At 44.1% G+C, this 17198-nt stretch overlaps 1 protein-coding gene across 1 annotated transcript in view; it reads left to right on the top strand.

The window, feature by feature from the left end:
- The first annotated feature begins 770 nt into the window (after window positions 1–770).
- The window catches only part of Drat (Death resistor Adh domain containing target), a 54970-nt gene continuing 38542 nt past the window's right edge, over window positions 771–17198 (top strand). The window contains exon 1 of the mRNA XM_080284925.1: window positions 771–933. The gene's annotated coding sequence lies outside the window, so the exon portion shown is untranslated. The remainder of the gene's footprint in view (window positions 934–17198) is intronic.

Below are 17198 nucleotides of genomic sequence, written 5' to 3'. Positions count from 1 at the left end.
CTGAAGGAGGAGAGGCAGACCGAGAACAAGGAATAGGGGAGATAAGGTACCGTGAGTGAGAGACTGACTAGGAGTGTGTATGGGAGTGAGATGGCCTAAGGATGAGAGAAACCGAGGTCAGGAGTAGGAGAGATAAGTGAGAGACTGTATGAGTGAGGTGGCTGAAGGAGGAGAGGTAGACCGAGACCCAGAACAAGTAGGAGAGATAAAGTACCAGGGTGTCATGAATCGAAGGGAGCTTGAGAGACTGACTAGGAGTGTAAGAGTGAAGCGACGAGAGGGAGACGGAGAACAAGTTGGAGAGATAGGGTAGCGATATGTGTCGTGGCGAGTGTCGTGTTTTGGTGTCATGGGAGAAAGGATCGTTACTGAGCAGGGACACGAACGTCTGGAGGGCCCTTCGTCGAGGTCACCCCCTCTAGGATGCGGCGCCAGGCAAAATATAGCTAACTAGAGCGGTAGATGCAAGTCAATATACTCCCAGCAGACAATGGCGATATGCGCATGCCTGAAACGGGTCAAGATTAGAAGAAAAATGGAGGCAGGAGGAGAGGTAAGGATATGAGGTGTTTGCGTGCGTGTGTGCGTGCATGGGTGTGTACAGTGTTCACGTGAGCACCGCATGAGAACTCTCTCTCTTTTTCTCTCTCCCTTTCCCTCCCTCCCTCCCTCCTGCCATAACACATCGCGCAACTCCTTCCAGAGGTATCAGGCAACCGCGCCGTCCCGCACCCTCGTCTCCCTATATATACCCCGGCGGGTGCCATTGTTTGTTATTGTCTGCTTACTCAGTAGGAGGTGAGGACGTGAGGACGAAGCCGATTATCACTGTGAATGTGTCAGTATTATCATTCAGTGTGTGACGCTCGGTGAGAAAGTTTGAAAATAAAACCGGGGTAGCCATCACCCCCGACGTCGCTTTTCTCAGTAGCGGTGAGTACAGAGACCATTTTTGAAGTATTTTAAAATGTATCCTTTGTTTTACTGCTCTGTGGGCGCACACAGAGATACGCCCATGGTAGAATAAGGTAGTGAGTGTGTACTGATCCGCCCATTACGGAGATAACGAAGATAATTGGCTTCACCTACATACAGGAGAGCCTATGTAACCTCTCACCCATGACACATCCCTCCCCTTACATCCTGACAGAGAAGCCAAGTAACTGTACCGTATAATCTCTAATAAATACCAGTCTCAGTTTGCATTATGTATTTTATTATCGTTAGTATGATACATAACCTGAGAAGTACACAAACGTTGCGAGACTTAAGGATAGTGGGTGTTTACAAGATGGTTATCGATTGAATCTGCAAACGTTTGAGATGAGCCATAGTAAAACGTTTATTCTCAGCTGCAGTAAGTAAATCCAGCCTTAAAATCAGCGTGTTGATATAATTTCAGTTTTTTCCATTCTCCGTAAATATTGTGATATTACTGTCAAATATGGTATAATAATAACAGGGACGAGAACTGCTGAAATTGTATGCATACTCTCAGTTGCAGTAAACAAATGCAACGTTTCTGTAAGATTCTGCATTTTTGGTTCATTCCTTATCATTGTTATAGGTTACACAGAACTAAAGTGTACGTCAAAATTAGTAAAGCAGTCGGTTTTTCTTTTTTTCTTTTTTATAGTTCTCTTGATAAGTGAAGTTGTTAAGTGCTTTATGAAATTTGACGTGGACCGGAGATGGAAAGATGGAGAAGTACTTGTGTGGAAGGGAGATGGAAAGATGGAGAAGTACTTGTGTGGAAGGGAGATGGAAGGATGAAGAAGTACATGTGTGGAAGGAGATGGAAGGATGAAGAAGTACCTGTGTGGAAGGGAGATGGAAAGATGAAGAAGTGCATGCGTGGAAGGGAGATGGAAGGATAGAGCAGTACATGTGGGAAGGCTGCTTGGAGTGGCGCAGGGGGGTGGAGTAATGATAGAGGAGCTTGGAGGCGTTTTTTTGTCGCAGTGACCTTGGATGAACTAAGAACAAGCGTCTGACAAATAGAGAGCAACAAAGCGTCTGTGACCTTTGCTGCGTTTACTACTACCACTACTACTACTACTACTATACTACTGTTATTATGAATAGTGATGCTGCTGTTTCCTTGTCAGAAATTGTGAAGGCTTTCCCAGTATTATAATTCGTTTATTTCTTTTATTAAATTTTGAAGGCTATCCTTTATTACCATCGTGTTTTTTTGTGTGGGGTATTGTAAGAAGTCTCTCTCCTTTTTTCTTTTTCTTTTTTTCGCTATACTGTTGCCGCAATGTTTGTTGTTTATTTGTATGAAATAAACATTTTTATATATTATCCACGTAAGTTTTGTTTTATGTTGACAGAAAATTAATTTAGGCCGACCACACTTACTGTATTTTATTTAGACCAAGACCAGACGATTTTATTCTGTCAAGAGAAGTGTAAGTCAGAAAAATAAAAGCTGTTACAACCTGGCGGGAAAAATCTTACGGTAACTACTGTTTTTTGCTACCGTCGGATTTTTTTTTTCTTTTTTTAAGCATTGGAATAGCTTCGTTGTCCAGTAATAGCTTGAAACAATCCTTCTTTTAACCATATCCATTGGAAGTGCGCTAAGTTAGTTTTGTCCCTTCCTCGGCGATTGGCTGCTTCTGAGGTGAACAAAATCGTTTGGCGGCAACGAGAATAAAGTATTGTATTTCAGTCACTGTTCTTTTCACACTAACCTGGCCTATTTTGTCGTATTTCAGTATTTATTTCTGAGGTGTGACCGGAGATTAACACAAGAATACGGTGCAGTCACAAGAAGTGCTATGGAAAAGATGAGAGCCCTTAGTATTGTTTTCATGCCACTGAGTTACGTTAAATAAGTTTCAAAACGACGAAAATCTGGGCCAAGTTAAGGTAAAAGGACTATAGTGGATTACCGGAGGCGTTGCGTATTGCTTCACTTATCCCCGACGCCGTGATAAAGCATTCAGTGTGGGTCAGGTTAAAGTGAAAGGATTATAACATAGCAGCAACGAAGCTCCTGTGTTAATCCTTGGGCTAAGTTAGAGCCTGGTGTTGTGCTGTGTTAAATTCAATTCCTATCTGACCCTGTGATAAGGCTTTCAGTGTGGGCCAAGTGAGTTGAAAGGAGTATAACACCAACAGAGGGATGACGGGTGTTATGTTGTGCTATATATAGGTTCACTTCCGGTCCAGCTGTGATAAAGCATTCAGGAGGACGTGTGACTGCTCTCTCTCTCTCTCTCTCTCTCTCTCTCTCTCTCTCTCTCTCTCTCTCTCTCTCTCTCTCTCTCCAATCAGTAGACAGTATCAGTACGGCAGGGAGAAATTACAAGCAAGATCCCATCCACATCTTGCTTTGGATTGACGCATCTTTTCTGATATTTCGAAGATTGCTATTGTTGTTTTTAACCCCAGTCTCTAGCCGAGCAGACCTGTCGAGCATAGGTAAGCTGCTGTTTCTGTGGGGCCGCCCTACAGGTACAGCACAATCTATACACCATATAGGGATCCGGCACTCCGTTGTGGTAGACAGCTTCTCATTTGGGTCCTTCCCACGGCGAGATGCAGGGAAGTATGGGGAGGACTTTTGCCAGCCTCCCAGGTGGACGCCGCAGCTGCCTCGCCCAGGGTACACAGCATCACCACGTGTAGGTTCCGCGTCAGAGCTCTTCAAAGCGGTAGACCTGTGTAGTTAGAAACGTTGTTGGTTCTGGTATAGCTTACTCGGTACTGTCTTTTGTTTTCTGTAACTTTTCTTGGTACCCGGTAACACCATACCCCCGCGTGCAGGCCCTGTGAATAAAGCCCCCATTTTTGCAGTGTTTGGCTTGGCGGTGTGAATAACAAAGCCCATCCTCAATGCTTGGCGTGGCGGTGTGAATAACAAAGCCTCACTTCTTCAATGTTTGGCGTGGTGGTATGAATAAACAAAGCGTCCCTTGCTGCACGCAGTAATTGGCCGCCTCCACAGTCGTTGCTTTTCGTTGCGATAACAGACGAAATCTTCACGCCTCTGTTTCTCCTTCCACAGTCACCTTTGGCAGTGATATTAGTGAGCATACGAACTGTTAACGTGGGCATTATTAGAACGTTTATCACACAATCGCTAAAATTTGCCATGATGAAGGTTATTTTCTTAGAGATGGAAACAAATCGAGTGTGGGAGGTTCACCCAGTCCTCAGGGCATTGACATCAAGGAATGCTTGCTTATTTGGACTGCAGCTATTTTGCTTCTAATAGTTGTGATGCCAGCAACGAAGACGACGGTTACTACTACTACTGCTACAACAACTACTACTACTACTACTGCTGCTGCTGCTACTGCTGCTACAACCGATAATAATAATAATATCACCGCGACTGCGAGTAGAAAATGTTCAGTGCGAAATATAAATACTCAGACTTTGACTATGCAGGTGTTAGGAGCAGCTGGAAAGTTTAGACCACAGACGCGAGAGAGAGAGAGAGAGAGAGAGAGAGAGAGAGAGAGAGAGAGAGAGAGAGAGAGAGAGGACCTTCACCATTGCGCAGTTGTTATCTCTGACCCTCTCTCACAAACCGCGTTGAGAGAGAGAAAGAGAGAGAGAGAGAGAGAGAGAGAGAGAGAGCCTGCTTCACACTGTCTTTGTGGTGCTGGAGAGGGACGCTTTCCTGTGGGGTTACCGATGTGACCAAGCGGTGTTTATATAAATTACGAAAAGAAGGAATAAATTAACAAACGCCGATACACCTTACGAAGCCTTCCACTCCAGATTTAACCCCTAGATTTCAGTGACGATTTTTTTTTAGTTTTTTCCTAACCACAGACGGTTTTATTCAGCTTTGGACTGGGACTTTGAACTGAAGGAGTGAGACATAGACCCGTATTAGGTTAAGGAGGCTCCCTAACACTTTTTCCTAATTTATTTGTTTTGTTTAATGCGCCTCGCTCCTCTTCTGTGCTACATAAATCTTTCCAGTATCGCCATGCTCTGTCTGTATAATGTACAAAAGGATGTTAACCAGCCATATCCAAAAATAAATCGGGAAGGAAGAGGTGTGAGGGAGCTTCTTTAACCAAGGACAGTACGAACCATAGCCTTCATGCTCTTCTAGCCTCTCATGAGTTTTAAAATATCGCGTGCAGTTAGAGAGAATAAAATGGAGAAATACGAGAATGGATTGGAGGGGTTGTACAGGTATATATGGGTTAAAACTTAATTGGAAGCTGCCGAGGAAGTGAGTGAGTGAGTGTGAGTGCGTGAGTAAGCAAGGAAAGGGAGTTCCAAAGAGAGAGAAAAATATAATATTCGAGAAATCAATGAACCGTCTGCAAACCTCGAAAGTCATGGACGTTCCTTGGCGCATGGGAGGAAGTTCATCTGCCGTTACCTTCTTACTCACCGTAAGAAGAAGATGATGAAGAAGAAGAAAGAGAGAGAGAACATGTGCATGAAAAGTATCAATAAATAAATGGAAGGCTCTGTACTCCATTTCACATTAACTTGGCCTATATTGCCAGACGCCTTAAACCCGTAAGGGGTGGTCACAAATAAATCGCCTCCATGTCACCCAGTCCCCTGCCATTTCATTGCCCTGCTCCCAGCTCACATCCCCCTCTCTCATATACCTCTCCACTCCATCCCTCCGTCTCATCCCTGGCCTCCCCCTCCCTATCCCTCCCTTCACCTCATGCACACTTTCCTCATTAGTCTCTCGCTCTCCATCCTCCCCACATGGCCATACCACCTCAATTTATTTCTCGTAGCTAATGCTTTCTATCACATCCACTCCATAACGCTCCTTCACTTCCTTATTAGTCAGTCTGTTTCTCCATGTAACACCATATGCTCCTCTCAGATAACTCATTTCCACTGCTCTCTCACTCTTGCCTTGTTTTCTTTCAACAAGTCCAAGCTTCACTTCATGTGAATATGAAAGTAAAAAAATATGAAACAACAGAACTACTTAAACGTGTTCTTAGGTAGAAAATCGAGGTGTATGATATGGTTGCTAAAGGTTCAAGGAAGGTACGGGGAGGAGAAGGTATGGTACGCCTGCTCCGGGTTCAAGAGGTATGGTACAGGATCGGGTGTTGGTACATGAGGACGGATTACGCTACTTTTATGTAATGTGTAACGGCTATTGTGTTGGATGTTGGTATATGGGGACGGATTACGCTACTTTTATGTAATGTGTGACAGCTATTGTTTTGGGTGAGACGGTACATTTGAATACGCGGGAAAGACGGTTACATTTACTGAAGATACTGGTTTTGTACGTTATAACTGAATACAAAAGACGTTACGTTTGAAGACGCAAGCGGGATTTGTTTCACCAAGAAAGACAAGGAAGAGAGAGAGAGAGAGAGAATAATCTTTCGTCTCTTGTTCTCAGTGAAAAACAAATCTCACGTGATGAATAATCGTGCCAATGTTTGTATCTTGAGAGGTCGTTTGTCTGGTCTTCCGGGATGTCCAAGAGTGTTTAATGGATTCGTATTTGAATTTTATATTTTAGCCGAGGACTCTCTCTCTCTCTCTCTCTCTCTCTCTCTCTCTCTCTCTCTCTCTCTCTCTCTCTCTCTCTCTCTCTAGGTGAACGAGTTAATAGACCAAGGAAGGAAGTTGTTAGAAGGGTTGTTATTTGAATATTTAAACTGATGATGATGGTGGAAATAGAAAATTGGGATAAGGTGAATGTACTGAATGATATTTGCACAGGAAATTGATGATGATGATGATTTTGATTGATGATGATGTGATATGAAATTGATGTTACGGAAAAGTGATTTAGATTGACGATGATGATGGAAGTAGAGGAAAGTGTGGTGAGGTTGATGATGAAAGTAGAAAATTTAGGTTGATGTAACTGAATAAACAGTAATTGTTGAGGAGTTTGATCTTGATGATGATAAATGATGTTGATGTCAGTACAGGAAAATTGAGTTAGAGTGATGATGGTGAAGGTGATTGATGATAATGATGATGAGAAATGAAACTGATGTCCTTATACGTAAATATGAGTTAGACTGACGATGATGCTGATGCTGATAGTAATGACGATATGGAATTGATGAGAGTAAAGGAATATAAATTGATGATAATGATGTCAGTGTAGGAAACTGGCAAGGTTGATGATGATGATGATGATAGCCATGTGACGTTGATACAGCTGTTGAGGACGGCAAAGGGCAGGTAGGTGGGAGGATCCAAGATGGCGGAAGTGGCCAGTCGCTCACATCAGACACAACCTCCACATGCGCCACTCCACCCGCTTCTCTCTCTCTCTCTCTCTCTCTCTCTCTCTCTCTCTCTCTCTCTCTCTCTCTCTCTCTCTCCTTGGACCTATGGTTGATTTATTTCTTTTTCTTCACCCTCTTTCTTTTCCATATCTCTTTCCTCCTCTTCTCCTTCTTCTTGGCGGTGTTGTGGTTGGCTCATTTGTATTCTCCCTCTTCTTCCTCCCATGTCTTCTTACTCATCGCCATCTTGTTCCTCTTTCTCGATCTGTATCTCCTCCATAGTGGTGGCCAGATAAGAACCAAGATGGCGGAGATGGCCGGTCACTTACACCAGTACCCACGCCACTCCCTGCAAAAATCAGAAAAAAAAAAAAATCTATTATTTTTTTATTTATCTAATTCATATCAATTTATATTTATCGTATTACCATATATTTTTATCAAGTCTGTATGTGTCAGTCTTAGGTCTCATTATTTTTATCGTTGTGCGTTATCTTATTCTCACCACATCTTTATCAGTTTGTATTTAGCTGTATTTATCCATGCATCTTCTGTCATCAATAATTTACCGGTACTCGTTTATATTTCATACCTTTTCATTATTTCTTATCTCTTAGTCATTAAATTTATCTGTCAAGCCAGATCTTTCAGGACCTCTCAGTTATCGTCTTCAGTTATCGGTCATTTCTCATATTTATTTGGTCAGAGTAACTGCCTTTTCGCTTCATCCGTTTTACTTAACTAGGGCAGCCAGACGTGCACTGAGACCACGCCTGTGTTTGCAAGAGCCTGTTTTGAGAGAGAGAGAGAGAGAGAGAGAGAGGGAGAGAGCATTTGTGGAGTGAGCATGTTTGTACGTTTATGTGTGTTTAGATGTGATTACATATACACACACGTGGGTATCAAGATTAGGTCCTTATCAGTAACTGGAAAATCTAAATGAGCGCGCGTGTGCTTGTGTGTGTGTGTGTGTGTGTGTGTGTGTGTGTGTGTGTGTGTGTGTGTGTGTGTGTGTGAACGAGAAAGGGGGTGCTATAAATGAGGAAGGTAAGAAAATGAGAGAGACAGAGAGAGAGAGGGAGAGAGAGAGAGAGATTTGTCATGTGGGATTTCCTTCAGTTTAATACAGCCGTCCAGGGATGACCACAGTGATATATGCGAAGGCTTTATATGTTGGACAAATCTCTCTCTCTCTCTCTCTCTCTCTCTCTCTCTCTCTCTCTCTCTCTCTCTCACACACACACACACACACACACACACACACACACACACACACACACGTCTTATACTGTGGGTCAGAGAGTACGTGTTTTCCAAAGCCTAATTAAATCATCCCACGTAAGCAAGAATATGAAGACATCTATGAACGTTTTACTTGTATTTCATGTGCGTTTCCGTGTGTGTACGTGTTTTGTCCTCCGTGTGTATTTTCACCCATTGACGAGTGAAGCTTTCCCCTATCAGTGTGAATAATATTTACGTGATCGTGTTATCTGTATACATGTGTGTGTGTGTGTGTGTGTGTGTGTGTGTGTGTGTGTGTGTGTGTGTGTATGCGCGCGCGTGAGAAGTGTGCGCGTGCGTGTGTGTCTCAGTATCACGTGCCGACGGCGTGGTGGTATTGATTTGACTCCCTCCCTCCACTCCCTCTCTCTCTCCTCCCTTCCTCCCTCCTCTCCCTCCCTCTCTCCTCCCTTCCTCCCTCCTCTCTCTGGCTCTCTCCTCATCCCCCCACCCCCCTCTGGCTCTCCTCCCCTCCCCTCCTTACTCTCTTTCCCTTGCTCGCTCACTCGCTTACACTCTGCCCTAACACACTTTCTGGTTCTCTCTCTCTCTCTCTCTCTCTCTCTCTCTCTCTCTCTCTCTCTCTCTCTCTCTCTCTCTCTCTCTCTCTCTCTCTCTCTCTCTCTCTCTCTCTCTCTCTCTACCACATCCTTTCAATCAGCCGTATTCACTCTCCCCCTCTCTTTTTGTAATCCATCTCAATTCATGTGTCTCTCTCTGTAATCCATCACTATTCATGTATCTCGGTGTCTATGTATCTGTTTATCTATCTGCTGTATTTATCTTTAACTGTGAATCTGTCTGTCTGTATCTATTTATAAATCTATCATTATCTATCTGTTTTTATTTATCTAGAAATCACAGAACCGCATGAATATCATCTAAGTACAAATCCCAAGACAGTTATCTTACTCCTTGAAATAAACTTAGAGAGAGAGAGAGAGAGGATGGATGTGCTTTGTGTGTGTGTGGTAGTACGAGAGGAAGATATGTGGCAGTGGTGTGTGTGTGTGTGTGTGTGTGTGTGTGTGTGTGTGTGTGTGTGTGGTAGTAGGAGCGGAAGATGTGTGGCAGTGGTGTGTGTGTGTGTGTGTGTGTGTGTGTGTGTGTGTGTGTGTGTGTGTGTGTGTGTGTTTAGCTTTAGTGGTAGTGGAAAGAAGTGGAGAGCGCCTGCGTGGTAAAGGAAGAAGGGTGGGGTAAGGCGGAGGAGAGAGAGAGAGAGACGGTGAGGTAGGTGAAGGTTTGTGTGGGTGGAAGGGGGTGTAGGGACGGGATTAGAAGTAGGAGGGAGGTTCTTGGTTTAGAGTTAGGGTGGTAGGGAGAGGAAGGGTTTGGGTAATGTGGAGGGGGTGGAGAAGGAAGGGAGAACAAGGGCTGGGAGATGTGTGAGGTGGAATTAAGGTGGAGGGGGTGGAATGGAGAGGGATTGGGTGTGGGTGGAATAGGGGAGAAGGAAGGGGGAGCAAGGAAGGGGAAGAGGGTTAAGGTGGAAGTGGAAGAGGGAAAGGGGAGCCAAGTTTGGGGAGATGTGTGGGGTGGAACTGAAGGGTGGACTGGGGGAAAGGGAGGGGCATAAAGGTAGGGGGTGGATTGAGCAAGAAGGGGGTAGAAAGGTTTGGGGTAGATGAGAGTGTGTGTGTGTGTGTGTGTGTGTGTGTGTGTGTGTGTGTGTGTGTGTGTGTGTGTGTGTGTGTGTGTGAAGCAATAAAGAATAATGGGTGGATGAGGATGGAGAGGAAGGAAAGGGGGACTGTTTGGGGTTGGTGGGGAGGGGGAAGATAATAATGTAAAATTAAGAGGGAAGCAATTTGGATGGGATGGGTAGAGAGGTAGGTGGTAGGGTGAAGGGAGGAGGTGGAGGTTCGTGATGTAGAGTAAATGTGGAGTGAGTGGCAGGTGGGATAGGTGGAAGAGGTAGGTGGATTTGCGTGGTCTAGAATTAAAGAGGATTTAGTGGAAGTGTGGAAAGGTGAGTGGAGTAGGTGGAGAGGGTGGAAAAGGATGAGGCAGGTGGAGGAGAGTGATCTAAAGTTAAAATAGTTCTTGTGGAATGGATGAGTGGTGTAGGTAGGTGGGATGGTTGAGACGGGTGGAAGGGGTGAGGTGGTCTGGGTAGAGGGGGACAGCTGGGGATTTGGTGGAAAGGTGAGTGAAAATGGCTGAGTGGAGGAGGCAAATGGGGTAGCGAGAGAGAGAGAGAGAGAATCTGATTCATGGGTTAGGTAATGGGTAAACATGCGCAGTAGGTGTGTGGTGGCGAGTGCGCAGCTGGGGAGGGGTATGGGGCGCTATTCCGCGTGACCTCTCCCCCTTGACCTAGTTAGAGAGAGAGAGAGAGAGAGAGAGACTGTGCTCGTACATATATGGTCTGTGTGAGTGTGTTTTTTTCTTGTGTACGACGATGTATGCCTCTCTTATGTCCGTGTTTACCGTATATGTGCTTTTCTTGCCTGTATGTTTACGTCCCATGTGTGTGTGTGTATGTGTATGTGTGTGTGTGTGTGAGAGAGAGAGAGAGAGAGATTAACCAACACCTCACCTTTGGCCTTATCAGTTATAGTTCATAATTGACAATAAATATCAGTGACCCCACACACACACACACACACACACACACACACACACACACACACACACACACACACACACACACACACACACACACACACACACACACACACACACACACACACACACACACACACACACACACACACACACACACACAGAGCGATGCTAAAGTATGCTAAACAATGCATGCTTTTCTCCGTATGTTACCTAGAATAGTTAGAAAATATAAGCCTGTTAAAGTATGCTACGCAGGGCATAATTTTCGTCCTATTTTGCGTGGAAGTTTCATTATTTAAGTTAAAAAGAATACAGTACGTTAAACAGAATTCAAGGAGCGTACATTCAGCCATCGTTTTTGTCTTCATTTGTATATATGGACTAGAATATTGTATGTTCTGGAAGACGAATCTGTGTGAAGCTTTTGTTATGATGTCGGTCAATAATTCCTTTGTATTTTTATTCCACACAGAACTGTTAATATTGCCAACCGTTATGTATGTTGTTGTTGATTACTTCGGTAGGGTCGTCTTAGGCTTAGCACATTTCGTGATAGTGTAGACGAATTATTTCTTGCTGCTATAGCCCACCTGTGTGTGTGTGCCTGGTGTGGTGTGGGTGCGTGTGCCAAATGGGGTGCCTTAAAGGTGTAGGTGTGTTGGCAGCCATCACTTGCCTCCATACTGCACCCTGCTGCCCTGGCCTTAGATGTGTCATGGGCACTGCTTCCTTACCTGCCGATTTATGCACCTGGAAATTCTCACTCCATCCATTGACAAAAAAGCCATGATGATTATGAATATTCGTCCATTTGTATTAATTAGGCAAACATGCAAACATACGGTACCGATATGAAAGACGTATGATGTATGCTGTACCGTATGTATATACGCACAGGGTGTCCCGAAAGGTAAGGGCATAACTTTGGGAAATGAGAGATGAGGGAATTATAAGTTAAAAACGTGCAGTTTCAACATCGGCCCGATTCTCATTCATTATGGAGCTACAGGTGTTGAGAGCCGTGTGGGTGAATTATGAAGAAATATTTTTACCAGTACGGTCGTCAGTAGCTAAATGTAGCTCCGAAACGGATGAGATTTGGATCCTTGTTCATAGATTTTTTTTTTTTCCCCAGAATTCCTTGATCTTTTATTTCTTAGAGCTATACCCAGCCCTCCCGGACACCCTGTATATACTGTGTGTGTGTGTGTGTGTGTATGTAATATATATATATATATATATATATATATATATATATATATATATATATATATATGGGGGGAGGGTGCATTTCTTGGCAAGTGGGCACCCATGTCTCACACCACCTGGCTTTGCTAAGTAACATCCCCCATATCCACACCAAACAAGGGATTTGGCCACCGGCCTCCTTCCTTCCTCCTCCTCATCATCATCATCATCATAATCATCATCATGATCATCATCATCATCATCATCACCGTTATCAGCATCATCATCTCCCTCTTCTTTTTATGCCTCTTTTTTCTCCTCCTTTTCCGTATTTTCACTCCGTCGACCTACCTTATTACTTTTCCTCTTCTTTCTCCGCCACCTTACCTACGCTTTCATCTCTTCTCCTTCTTCCACTCTGCATTACCCTATTTTTTCTCCACAACCCTATCTCTGATCTTCTTCCATCCAGTCTCTCCACGTCATCCACCTCTTTCGTACTTCCCGGCCTCTCTTTCCCTACTTCCTCCTCCTCTTCCTCCTCCTCTTCCACCCTTCGTCCTCTGCCCTCACACAGCCACCAGAACACCACCAGGGACCAGAAAAGTAAACAATCAACCATACAAGTGAAACTGATAAAATCCTGCTCCTACTTTTGCTCTCTGTGTATCTGTCTGCTTGGCCTGCACTTCTAAGGGTCGTTGACTTTGCATTCCGGGACTCGTTAGTTTTACATATTAGCTTGCGTCAGGATGTATTGTGTGTGTGTGTGTGTGTGTGTGTGTGTGTGTGTGTGTGTGTGTGTGTGTGTGTGTGTGTGTGTGTGTGTTAAAACCCTATAGAAAAACATTGCTTGGGTCGCGAATGTAGTTTACTTTGAAATATCATTATTGTTGCGTCAGGCTCAGCTGGACGTGGGCCCAATACACTGCTGGCTGGAGACGCAGGGACAAAATGCAAATAATTTAACCACCTTGAAGGTTCCTCCATTGCGACAGCCGTATCCAGACCCGAATAAAATCGTCTGGTGAAAGGAAGAATTTATTAAGTCGCCGTAGTAAAGGGATTACGAGCTGCCCCGCCTACCCAGACTCACTAAACTTCTCGAAATCTCATGATGGTAGTGTTCGTTTTGGAAAACTTCGTATCCCGCCCTTTTTTTCTTTTTCTTTTTTTTTTTGGGGGGGGGAGCTGTACCTTGGCGCCACTCAGTCTAGCTTCGTGTGTGTGTGTGTGTGTGTGTGTGTGTGTGTGTGTGTGTGTGTGTGTGAAAGTTAAAGAAAGCTTCGTCTAATATCCTTTTATTAACAATCACTTGCGACGCATGTACAATTTGATTTTGTGAAATTGTGAGTGTTTGTGCGCGTTTATGTGTTTATAACATGATTGTAAGACTGGTTTATTGTCCTTGGAAGAGAGAGAGAGAGAGAGAGAGAGAGAGAGAGAGAGAGATACTAAGCATCATTAACTACCAAACTCAGATTCAAGGTCTGCTCATTTTGGCAGAGAGAATGCAGAAACAATCTTTTTTTTTTTTTAGTTGTTTTTTGTCGTATGCGTCGTCAGAAGAGAGAGAGAGAGAGAGAGAGAGAGAGACAGACAGACAGACAGACAGACAGAGACAGACAGATAGACGGGATGGTTAAGTCGTGAGCAATAGGGTGTCTGTCAGTAGAAAATGAGAGAGGGGGGTGGGAACGGGCAGGTTTTTGTTCGACCGGTATACTCCTATCTCGAATTACCAGTTGAGGGAGAGAGATGGAAGTAGAAATGGTCATTTATTTTTTTTTTAAAGATATCTACCGGTACGTTCCTTTACCAAGTCATCCATTGAGAGGGAGAGAGAGAGAGAGAGAGAGAGTGTGTGTGTGTGTGTGTGTGTGTGTGTGTGTGTGTGTGTGTGTGTGTGTGTGTACCCAGTTTATCCCCGAGAATGTTGGCAATCTCCACTGTAAATAAACAAACCCAAGGAGTTTATCCCATCACAAATTTAATCGGCGTAAAAAGAATAAGATATATATATAAGAGAACTAAATTTTGGGCGTGTATTTCAATTTTAACCTCTTCAGTACGAGTGTTTTTTGGATAAATATATGGATGAGTAATATAATATCCCGGTAAGTAAACAAAGCAAATTAATTTATGCCATTACAAACATGCAGCGAAAAAGGTAAAGGAAATAAATTATAAAAGAGTTACGCCTACTTTCAGGGGGTTTATTGCACTAGTAACTCTTTTTATTACCTGTGCTCCGAGGCTTAATAATACTAAAATAAATAATAATAAAATCGTGTGTTGTTTGTAGGGGTCTAGTAAGATATCATCGTAGTGAATGGATTAGTTATTACCTCAAAATCTCTTCCAAATCAAGGGTATCTTTTAAGCAGAATATGATCCTCTGGAGGCGGCAAGAGAAGAGCAGGATCATGATGAAGGGGTTGCTTGTTTTGTGTGTGTGTGTGTGTGTGTGTGTGTGTGTGTGTGTGTGTGTGTGTGTGTGTGTGTGTGCGCAAATATTTATGTGTGAGGCGCTAAAAGTGAAGTGGTGACTCAGAGAGAAGAACGGGGTCCATTGTGAGTGTGTAATGTGATTCTGAGTGTAGTAGTGAGCAGTTGTGTGGGTGTTTAGGGGAGACAGACAGACAGACACAGACAGACAGAGAGGTGAAGGGTGTGTGATACAGAGAGAGGGAGGTATGGTGTTTGGTGTCGTGTAGGTGAAAAAGACTGTTGTGTTGGTATGTGACAGGAGAGACAGACAGACAGACAGAGAGGTGAAGGTTGTGTGATACAGAGAGAGGGAGATGTGAAGTATGGTGTCGTGCAGGTGAAAAAGACTGTTGTGTTGGTATGTGACAGTGGAGAGAGAGAGAGAGAGAGAGAGAGAGCCACAGTCTGGGTGTTAGCTGACGCAGTGGGTGGCAAAGGGCGAATAGGGGTCGGCGGCTGGTCTTGCTGTGTTCCTTCCTTATTGTTTCCTGCCATCAGTTTATATTATACTGCAGAAATAAGTCACCCGATTGAAGGGGCTTAGGAAGACTGTATTTTCCCTGTCTTTAATTCATTCACTCCAAATTGGCGGAGATTTTTGTCCTTTTGCAGCTTATTTCACGTAGCTCAGTGGCAGAATTAGAAAAGACTGTGGCTTATCCTTTCCATAGTACTTCTTCGTGATTAGCGCCATATTCTAGCACCAGTCTGTTGTTCTAGCTAAGCGTTGAGGATGCTGAGGTGGCAGTTTTAGGCCAAGTTAGAGTGAAAAGAATATAGTTCAGTCTAGTTGCCTTAATTAACCCTTTCACAACCAAACACCAACAAAATAATCTCTTCTTTAAATAAAAATAAAAGGGAAAATACGTCATCGGATTGAAGGGGTTGGCCTTTTAAATTTCGTTTTTTTTTTTGCGGGGGGGGGGGAGGTACGAATAAATTTGTTTGGTTTAAGAGTGTATAAAATTCCTTGGTTCATCCGCATAAGGGAGTGTGTTAAGGTACGAGTAAATACGACCGTCTGGCGGAAGCAAGAAGGACAAACAGAAGATACCGTCAAGGAGCTGAGGGAGGGTTCCAATAATATTTACACACACACACACACACACACACACACACACACACACACACACACACACACACACACACACACACACACACACACACAGCCCTCCTCTCTTTCTACTCTAAAGTGGGCGCCATATTCTAGTGTTACTCCCTATTACAACTCAGCATTCAAGATGGAGGCACAGCAAGGTGGACCCAGTTTAAAGTGAAAATATACCGCCAGATGATTTTATTCAACCTTTAAGAAATATTTCGAACTGGAGGGGTTACTGTAGCCTTCTGTAACCCCTTCAGGTAAAATTAATCGTCTGGCGTAGTTCATGCACTTTAACTTGGCTCAGATTTTCGTCCTTTTGCAACGTATCTCCCGTAGCTTAGTGGCAGAAAAAGACTACATACTCGTACTACAGCGCCGCATCCTCTACGCACTTCTTCGTGACTAACACCGTATTCTGTTGATCTTTTGTTACAACTCGTCACACCTCTGAATCCCCTGCATATTACTTTTTCGTGACTAGCACCATTTCTGTTATCTCTTGTTACCGCCCAGCATTCAGGGATGGAAGTCTTAGGCCAGGTTAAAGTGAGCAAAGTGTAGCAAGAATGAAATACAGCTTGTGATCGGACTGAACGCTGATTTTAACTACCCCGTCGTTCTGAAGGGGTGTAGGTTACGTTATTCACACTTCGTTATAACGCTGCGAATGACGTTGTACCGAATGGTGGGGTCTGCAAATTTGTGCCTGTTAGCGAAAATGGGTTAGTTTGTCACGAAGAGGTTAATTTGGGTGAGTGTAGGGCGTGGCTGTGGGGGCGGGTGAGAGGCAGAAGAGGGAAGGGATAGGGCATGGAGGGGCAAGAGAGAGTAGTGGGGAGGGGAAGGGAGGGTGGTAACGATAGGGGTACAGGGGGAGAGAGTGACGGGGAGGGGGAAAGGGAAGGCGTGGACGAAAGGAGAAGGAATACGAGAAACAAATGGAAGAAATAGGAGGGGGAGAAAAGGAGGTAGAAAGGGAACAGAAAGAGGAGGTGGAGGAGGGGGAATAAGGGAGGTTGCCAGGAGAGGGAGGAGTAAGTGAAGGTAGGAGGGAGAAGGTGGGAGGTGGAGGAAGTAAAACAACAGATAATGAAATGGCTCTCTGACGTCATGAAAGGCAGGTATGTAAGTAAGGGCATGAGTCATATGTAGGGAAGTCAGGTGTGTATAGGTGTAAGTCAGGTGTAGAGGCGTAAGGATGTAGATCAGGTGTGGAGGTGTAAGGTGTAAAGTGCAAGTCAGTTGTGTGTAAGTCAAGTGTGTAGGTTTAGGGGTGTAAGTAGAGTGTTGATAGTAAGTCAGATGTGTAGGGAGTGAATCAGGTGTTAGTCGGTGTGTAGGTGCAAAGGTAT

The sequence above is a fragment of the Coenobita brevimanus genome, chromosome 103 (assembly GCF_032717465.1).
Source record: "Coenobita brevimanus isolate Jiangsu-jjx chromosome 103, ASM3271746v2, whole genome shotgun sequence".
NCBI classification, from domain to species: Eukaryota; Metazoa; Arthropoda; class Malacostraca; order Decapoda; family Coenobitidae; genus Coenobita; species Coenobita brevimanus.
Note: the sequence above shows the minus strand (reverse complement) of the source record. Positions and strands in the feature narration are given on the sequence as shown.